The sequence below is a fragment of the Ammospiza caudacuta genome, chromosome 19 (genome assembly GCF_027887145.1).
Source record: "Ammospiza caudacuta isolate bAmmCau1 chromosome 19, bAmmCau1.pri, whole genome shotgun sequence".
Lineage (NCBI taxonomy): Eukaryota > Metazoa > Chordata > Aves > Passeriformes > Passerellidae > Ammospiza > Ammospiza caudacuta.
In genome coordinates this window covers 5,793,867-5,803,892 of record NC_080611.1, presented here as the reverse complement: position 1 = coordinate 5,803,892, position 10,026 = coordinate 5,793,867, and positions in this window count along the sequence as shown.

Below are 10,026 nucleotides of genomic sequence, written 5' to 3'. Positions count from 1 at the left end.
TTAACTCAGAGAAAGCGGTGGCATTTAGTCCTCGGGACCCAGAAAAGCAACACGGGGACTTTGAAAGCCCCTCCTGTCCTCCACGCCTTCCTGATGCTGACACAGTTTTCATCCCCTGAGCCTCACAAGTGAGCAAAGCCCGGGCTGGTGGCTGCAGAGCCAAGGGCTGTGGGTGCAGAGCCAGGGATCGTGGCTGGGGAGCAAAGCCCAGGTTGAGCCTCCCCCAGTTCAAAAGTGAGGGGCAGCAGGAGATAGGGAACCTCTGCAGCGAAGGGGGCTGCTTGCTCTGCTCATTTGCATCTCAATCCCTACAATGCTCTTCCGGCTACTCACAGCTATTCCATAGTAGTGCTCTTGGCTGAGATCTGGGAACACGCTCAAAGGGTGAGGCAGCTTTTGGATGCACTGAGCTGTTTTCTGTTTGAGCTGTGAAAAGCAAACATCTTTTCAAGAGAGAACATTCTGAACAGTAATTTTTTTTTTTCTTTTTCATTTACGATTCAGAAAGAGCAGAACTTCACTGAAATCTTGGGAGGAAAATATTGTATAATGTCGAATGGAAATATAAATCTTCTGCAGCAAAGGCTTCACTTAAACTCCTCTGAAAACAGAAGTCACTGAGTAACTACTCTGACCTAATGTGGCAGGACTGGAGATACAGGTTCTGGAAGCAGCTCCCTACACTCAAACACTTGAACCCCAATAAAGCTCCACTGCTTTCCTCAAGGAGCAACTCAAAGATGAGACTCTACACAGTCACTTCAGACACTTCCTTCTAAATTCACTTTAAATATTTGCTTGTCGCGGCTACCGACCCAGGCACAAAGAGCAGCGATTTTAAAGGACTTTTAAGGATTTTAAAGAGCAGGAGGAGAACCTATTAAAGGAGAGATGACTCATTTTCCTCAGTACTCAAAAGCACAGATTTGAGGAAAGCAAAATCAAGTAGTGATTACAGATGGGCTCAAGCTCAGGTCTGGATTTAAATTTTCTTCAAAGCATGGCTGTGTTTACATTATTGGGGACAAACCCCCCTGCCAAGTTGGGACCCTGCTGGAAGGCGCAGGAAGGGCACCTTCAGATGCTGCATTTGGGGTTAAGCACATCTCAGCTGAACATTCAAAGCTGCTTTAAACACTGCGGCAGAGCTAATCTGTTGAAAGGTCTCACTCTGCCTTGCTGTCCCCACGGGAATACATTTGGGAGAACTGTGAGCTCCTGTGAGCTGCGCTGGTCACTGCCCAGCCTTGTGCTGGTTTCACTACGTGTCCCTGTTTTGCAATTTCCAGGCAGCCCCCTCTCAGCTGATTTATTGTCACGCTACTCAGTTTGCAGGAGGGGAATCAGGTCCTGTGCTCACAGAGCAGACCCAAGGGCTGGTGCCGGGTGTGCAGCCCCTCGCTGCCTGCCAGCAAGGGAAATCTGAAACTTTGAAGGAGGAGGGGGAAGGAGGAGAAGCAGGGTATTTTCTGGAAAGGCAAAGCCATAGCTAAATAGCATGCATGGCAAAGCAGGAGGGAAAGAGAGTGGTCTAAGAATTCAAACAAGCCACAGAGAGGACAATAGACAATGAATACAGGAGCAATAGGAAATAAATAGAATTTGTAAGGTAAATCCAGTGGACAGACAGGAGTGAGCAGAGTAACAAAACAGGGAGAGGTTCAGCAGCTGAATGGACAGTGGGAAACCTTTGTGTGTGGTGAGGGGGGACCGTGTTACTTGCTCTCATGAAATTAAAATCAGTGAAGAAAATACACTCATCCATAATTGCACCCTCCTGCTCACTCCTGCCTGCTTCTGTAGCCTTAATATCCGAGCACAATTCCCACTAAGCCTAAACCACTACATCACATCTTGCTTTTCTTGTTTTGTTTAGAAGGGAAAAGTTTTGGCCTCTGGAATGCAACTCAAAACAACAGACATTTAAAGAAAAATAAGTAAATCTTTCTCAAAAGAAGCTGCTGTTAGGGCATGCCTGAAATCCAGCTGCAGGACAGCAGCATTTCTGATTAAATAATGTTAATTTAAAGATTGCATTTTAAAGAGTGAGGCAGCATTAAAGAAGAGTTGGGAGAGGGGGTGGGGAGCAGGGCTGCCCCTCTGCCTTGGACACACACAGGCAGCTCTGACACAAACAGCTCCCCCTGAACTGGCAGCTCCTGCTGCACTCACACCCAGCTTCCTCCTCTGGCTGTTTGCATTGGGATCCCAACCAGCTCCCACCCAAACCAATGGATTTTGCTGCAGGCATGAAAGAGAGATATTTTATTATCAGATACCCACTTAGTTATTGTCAGGTACTTAATTGTCACATAAACAAACAAACAAAAAAAAAAAAAAAACTTTGGGAATAAAAAAATCATTATACAATGCAACAGCAAAATAAATTAAAAAAAAAAAAAAAAGGCCCAGAAAAAGAGATGCTCAGACTTGTGATGTGGCCAAACCAGTAGGTGTACCTAGAGTTACACCTATGGGTAACACTCTCTGCACAGCACTGTGCAAACAGGGACGAACACTGCAGCCAGGGAGGTTCACTTCCCAAGAATAATTCAACATTTGAGGCAAATCAGTGGTGTGGCCAATTGTAACTTCTATTTTTTTAATAAAATAATACATTTCCCTTTCTCTTCAAGGCCTTTATTTTCATCTCCCAGGTATGAAGCAGGGTAGGACACAGGACTAACACCAACCTTTGAGCAGGGAGGTCAGGTGTGCTGCCCTGCCCTGTCCCCCAGGACAAAGCCCCTCTGCAGGATGGGGTAACTCAGCCCAGCCCAGGCCAGGCCATCCCTGCCTCTCCATGCTGGCTGCAGAGCAGCACTGCACTCCTGCCTACACCATTCCTGATTTAAATACCTCATCCAGGTAAAATACATCCATTGGGGAGGCTGAGCAAGGCAGATTTTTGGCCAAGAGGTCTAAGGTGGAGTAAAGATTAAACCTATGTTTTGGGATAGTGCTAAACCCAGGCTTTGTCATATTAAGGACCAGTCTCCCAAACCACACAGCTTGGTTTGGATCAAGCCATGAGCCACAGCATCATGGTAGCAATGGTTTTGGGGCTTTTCTCTCACTATTTCCCCACTCCCAACACCTTGAACTGTTAAGCAACCCAGCCTGTGCAGACAGGAATTTGCATTTTACTCTTTGCACATCAAACTCAAAAGCAATGAAGGGAATGATGTCTGGATCCAAGCAGCCTATTGAGAGGATCAAGAAGGTAACACAAAGAACAAAAGATGGCTCAGAAACAGCTCATTCCCACCCCACACTGCAAGGCTGGGACTGGGGACCCAGGCAGAGGATTTAGTGCCTAAGCCCAGAGACCCCTCTCGGGTGCAGGCAGCAGCTCCTGCTTGCATGCCTGAGTCTGGTAAAGCTGAAGCCAAAACCAAAAACCTCTGAAGAGGCCTCAGCATATTGTTGTTTTGGGGATAGTCCCATGCATTTCATCCACAAGCATTAGTGTTTTCTTTTCATTTCACAATAACCTAGGTATTTAAAATGTCTGCCAAGAAGTACTCCGAAAACAGCATTTAGTCTGAGGACTCTTCAAGAGGACCAGTTGCTTATTTCTACCACTTAATAAACATTAATTTCCTGTTTTAGAAAACATAATTTATGCCACTGGTGAAGCTGATATTAATCATGATGCTTATCTCTTGGCTGGCTTAATTTTTCATTTTCTTCAGCTCCTCCAGCCTGTCTCCATTCTGCAACCTGTAGGCTCAGCCTGTGCAATCAGTTTTTCAAAAGCATTCGACAATTTCCAGTACATGGAGGGAGAATATGACAGCAGAGGACACAGGTCCAAATCCATTAGCAGTCACTTCTTTTAATAAAAACAAAGCTAAAGAGAATATTTGTAACACTGATCAGAAAACAAGAATATATTTTCCTTTCTGCTTCAGAATTTGGACAAAACTGGTGCAAGTTACACTAAACAAATGCAGCCCCTGCCAGGATAAACAAACATTTCTGCAGTGTTGCTTGCTACATGCCTGTCAAGAAATAGACACTGACATGCATTTTAATGCAACTCTCCTACAAATTGTGAAAAAATAACTGTGCACTGGGTATCCATTGCTAGGTTACCAGAAGGAGGGTGAATATTTTTGCAGACTTGATGAAGTAGCAAGGTAAATAATTCAACTTAATAAATTTCAAATTTCACACTTAATTTTCAACAGCAGGTCTTTTCAGAGACTAGAACCACCTCAGATCTGATGACAGGGATTTTTTTAGAGCTGACAAGGTCCCATGAGGCAGATTTGGTCCATGGAGTAGTTTTTGCAAGCCAAATTTCACCCTAAATTCAATGACAGTTTTTGTAGGAAAAGGGCAGCGAGGTTTGTCCAGTTGCATTTTCACTCCTTCTTAAATTCAATCCCCACTACATGAGTGATGTCTTACCAAATATTTGCAGCATTACCAGAGAAAAAAATGCAAAGAGCTCTGTGTAGGTACGCAGTCTGTCTGTCTGTCTGTCTGCACAGTGATCCTGTCAGCAGCATTCTGGGAGGAACAGCACTAACTCTGGTTAAAGCAGATCAGGGATTGTGTAACTAATCCATAAATTCTGACATTATTACATATTTGCTTAAGGAAAAACAATGGATCTGACAATGAAATGAGATCTGTGCTGCCCCACAAGCAGGGTCCTTTGTGCTGCTCTGAGGCAGTATTTGCAGGGCAGATGTATCTGCAGGGCATAAAGGGCCCTGCTTCACCTGCTCCCTTTTAGCCCCACAAGCAAGAAAACTCCTCAAAAGAGACCCAAAGCTCAAATGAGACTGTTAGTTTTGCAAACTCTGCTGAAAGAGACTCTAATTTATTTCCTTTTTCTTTGGTTCAAAGCATGTGTTGACTATCATGGCTTTATTAGGTCAGATTACACTCTCATTTAGGTGCCAACAAATCTGACCAGAGATGCTCCCCTGATTGAAGAACTGGACTGAGGAAAAGGAAAATTAGGTTTTCTGTCAAAGTCCTCTCTCACTTCCTTGCGTGACCTGCTGAAAATAATTTGTCTATATTATGATGCTGAATTTAGTTGATGAGGAGCTCTGAAAATCCATTGACACAAATTCATGGTACTCTGCCAATTTACTGTCGTGAGATCAGTGACAAAAACAAAACCACATGAAAGCCTGAAGGTGTGGTAACATCTAAAATTATCTAACAAAACTAACAGTGAGGACTAGAAAATCAGGAAGTGCTTTTACTCAGAAACACCATCAAGCCAGAATAGATAAAAATATTTTTAGAAGATGCCATGGTCACCCAAACTCTTTTTTTTTAATGCTTTTAAAAGAAGTCCTTGAAGCAGTACCTAAGTATGAAATCTAGACTCTGCTATCTTGGTCATATGTTTGTCTATGTATCTTCTGCTTTCTCTTGCAGAATTCTGACTTGAATTTAATCCATCCAAGAGTAAAATGACCAGTGTAAATCTTTGAAGGAAAGGGAATCCTCCTTACTGCTGAATCTTGTGCTCCCAAGAAGAACTGGAGGAGTTCTGCTGTAACATCTCAGATTTTCTCATCCTCTCTCATGCTGGCATGTTTGGTTGGGCCTTATGTGGACCCAAATGGTTGAATGAGCAGGAAAATCTGACAGTCTGTACTTCCCTGACACAACTGTCCTGCAGAACCTGGCATGTGACCCAAGCAGATTCCTGGAGATCTCATTCATATTTAGATCAGATTCTAGTTTGAAATTATCACTCATTTAGACTGAAAGAATCAAAATATTTTCTTCCATGCTGGAAGACATATCTCTTTCCCATTTATAGTCACATTTTTCTCTATGCTGGACCATTTCAAGGAAAAAAAAAGAAAAAAACAAAAAAGTAGAACTAACCCACATGGTTGATGATCTATTTATCTCTGGTTCTATTTCATTTCATGCCTCTCTCACTTCACAGCACTACAACCTTTTTGAATTGCCCTGTGTGATATCCACTCCTCCTTGTTGACCATTGCTCACTCATTCATTGCTTGTTGGATCAGCTGGGCACTTGCACAATCAAGGCTTTGTTATGTTTTCAGACAGGCTGCAGGTCACAATATTGAAGCAGCACAAGGACTGTTTCCTCTCCTGGTATTCTTCTTCTCTGTTTTGTTAGGAAGACACTATCCTAAACACATGAAAAAGAATATAAAGTAGTTATGACAACAAATACTACAACAGCTCCCATTTAATTTGCTACACAAAGTCTGTTTTTCCCTTTGTCATAAAAGAGTGAAATAATCAAAAGTCTGAAGAGTTTTGTAAGTTGGTCAACTGAGAAACAAGAATTTCCTTCTTTGAAAAGTGCAGCAGAGCTCAGGTTTATTTAATCAATCAGTGGATGATAGCTGGTGATACACAGTTAGTGGGGACCCTGGAAGAGCTGCTCTCTCCACCAGTTAATTGGCCCAAACAAAATGGAATGGACTTTTCTAACTAATAAGCACTGACAGTAATGAACAGCAACTGCAGGGATGGTGGGAAGATAAAGGAATGCACATACCAAGGCTCTGCAACAGGAGGAAATGTCAAAGTTCAAGTTTACGTGCACAATAACCACAACGGTCACATGGGCTGTCAGCTGCATAAATAATCTGAGAGCCCAAGAGGAGAACACTGACCAACACAACTTTCTACACTTGGAGGTTCTAAAACAAAATGAAACTTCCCATTTGCATATAGAGATATCCCAGGATTTAAATACCTGCAGGGTTTGCTTCTAGGCCAGTGCTCTCAGTGGAGCTGGACACTTGCTTTTCCTTGAACTCTTTACAGGCACAGTACTGGGCAGAGCAAAAGCAGCAATGTTAGCAAAAAGGTATTTTTAGTTGTTTTCACTTGAAGTCAAAAGAGGATCTTGAATTCCCAGCTGGTGAAATTAAATTTCTTTCTCTTGTGGTTAAAAAAAAAAAAAAAAAAAAAAAAAAAAAAAAACAAAATTAAAAATAGTACCTTATTTGGGAAGGGAAAGTTTAGATGGAAGTTAAGAATCTGGGTTCATTATGGAAAGAATAAGAAGTAGATGAGTAAGGATTTTGTCACAGGGAGGGAGATGCAGAGTCTTTTGTGCATGGTAGTTTATTGCAGGCTCTAATGGCATCAGGATGATGTTACCAGGGAGCCTCTACACAATGAAATAATTTACTGTCACCTCTTATATCCTGCTAGCACAGCAATGTAGTCTCCACAGACCTGCTCCTAAAACATTTTTGATAGCCAAATTCTATCTGTAATGTCACAGATGTCATAACCTTACTTCAAAAATCTCTAAACTTGACACAATTGTCAGTTTATTCACACAAAATTATCGTGATCCTTTGAAAAGATCACTGTACAGACAGATTTGCTCAAGTCCTTCACTTTCACTCCCAGGTACCACTGCTGGCAGCCCCCATCAGTCCCTAAAGCTGCACAAATCTGTGGCTCCTCCTCAGCTCCCCTCAACCCAGGGAGAAGAAGCAGAGATGAGCAGTCCTGTGGGAATCCTTAAAATCAGAGGGTTTTGGAATGCTGCAAAAGGCCTCAGAGACAGCAGAACTGTGATTGTGCTAAGCAGTAGCCATGAGATTGGTCAGCAGAAAAGCTATATAAGAAGTAGAAAAGCAATGACCAATAAATCAATGGTCTGTGTATTAATGCTTGCCTAGAATAATTTCATAAACTGCAGGAAAATTTATCTAGTGAGATATTAGGGAGTTCTAAGCTTAATAATGGAGCTCTGTGCATTGTGTTTTAAGGCTCACAAGCAGGTATTGTATTTGAAATAAGCAAGCATTGTTTAACCAAAGGTACCTGTGCTTATAGTGGTTGGATGGAACTACTGTCAATGTGCTTTTGCTTTGTGTGATTGGTCAAGAAGCTTTTAAAGTGAGTTGTAACATTAAGTTCTTTGTCGGCTGCCTGGGATGTGAGCTGGTGGCATCTTCCCATTGTCACAACCATGGAATGAGAGTGATGCTGGAAAATAAATCAGCTCAAGGCACGTTCCCAGCAGTCCTGTCCTGTTGGGAATTTGTACACAGTCCCAAGGGCCTGGGGGAGTCACTGCCCCCCACCCTTCCCCAGCTGGGCTCAGTGTCCAACACCAGCATGTCCCCACTGGATCCCCATGTGACAGATGATGTGGTCCAACACCAGCATGTCCCCACTGGATCCCCATGTGACAGATGATGCCACCCTGGGCTGTGTCCCTGCCCTTCCCCAGCCCCAGAGCTGCGGGCACTGCTGGATAAGATAATCACAAACCATCACAGATCCATCTGCACAGCTCATGGGCTCCTTTCCTCAGAGAGCTGCACATCCTCAGGTTAGCACCACAGGCTGTCCAAAGGCCCTCCTGGCCTTGAGAAGGGTTACATTCAGCAAAGAGGAATATAAAGACAGAGTAACAGTTTTTCACTGAAAGGGAAGAGTTTCCTGTCTCTGCTCTGCTCACATCTGGTCAATTTTCTGACAAGAATTACATCTTAGCTACTCTTTTACAGCACACAGACAGAACAGCTGTAAGGGAGTGAGCTGCTCTCTTACTGCCCTTTGTATTATCAGCACTATTCTTAGCATTAACAAAGCTGTTAAATCTGTATTACTGAAGATGCATGAACCTGAAAACTTTTAATTTCATAACCCAGGGTGAGTGTGATGAACTGGCATTTACAGGAAAATGCAGAACAGTCTTGGCTTGAAAATTAAACAAAACTGAAACCGAATTAGTCACAATAAAATGTAATTTAAGATCCACTTTTCAGAGCAGGTCAACATTTAAAGGAGATATTAAAAGATATAATAAGACATAATAAAATGTCTTTTATGGGGTAGTATAAAGATTTAAAGAACCTACTGAATTCTGTTTTCAATGAAGACATATTAAGTAAATGTTGCTGTATTCTCTAGAGCTATACAATTCTTGTATCTTTCCTTCAGATGCCTTTGGTTAATTCATAATTCAAAATGTTACTCATTTCTTTTCCTGTGTGTCATATAAAGATCTGCATCCAATACATTGTCTGTGGATCTCTTCTATTATACAAATCCCAGTTCCTGTTATGTATACATTCCTTTGGAGGGATATGATTTATTTCTTTAAGCACTTTCCCATCTTAAAATGTCAGATGCTTCCTGTACTTAAATACAAAGAAGTTTAGTCTCCCAAAGGTACAGAAGTTCAACAAAATTCTGTCTGTGGATAGTATGAACTTACCAGGGAAATTCTGGGAAAAAGACACTTCTACCTACTTTCCTCAGCTCCTCAGAATAACTTGATTTTGCAAGTGTTTAACAATTCAGTCATGAAGAAGATCAGAGGCATGGTTTTGAAAAACAAAGGACCTAAACTGAACCCAGGAAAGGTGAAAGGTTTGCTCTTCTTCAAGTAGAAGCATTGATTCTCCAGGGTTATCAGTGGTGGCACACAGGAAAATGGGAATTCAAGGCCACCCTTTATCTCTTTCCATTATCTGAATCTTGCTATCTTTTGTAAATAAGAACCTTTTCCCTCCAAATAACTTACTTATAAAGCTTTTTTTGGGTATGTAAGGAAAATGCCTTTATTACTTTACTGAGTTTCACATTGGTTTCTTAATAGCAAACTATATTAACTGAGGTGGTAAGACCATAATCACATGCCTATCACTGGATCCTCCAGGAGACTTCACAAGCTAAAAAGTAAATTTGCTTCTTTTACTCTATTTTAAAAATACTGCATTATTTAAAACCATTCCTTTAGGAAACGATTACCAAATTGAAATCTAACTTTGCATAATATTGCTCAAATATTAAAGCCCTTGGCAAAGAAAAACCTGCACTAATCTGCTTCAGTTCTTTGGAAGTGCCTCTCACTTGTCACTACCTCATTTCCTGCAGTTTTAATGCCACAAAATCATTCTAAATATAAAGGCACACTCACCAGCCTGAGCTGGAGCAGGGAGGAGAGTGGCTTGAGCAGAACAGGGACCTGCAGAACATCACACTGCCATGGCCCAGCAGTCAGGGCACAAGGGGTGGGATGACTGGTGG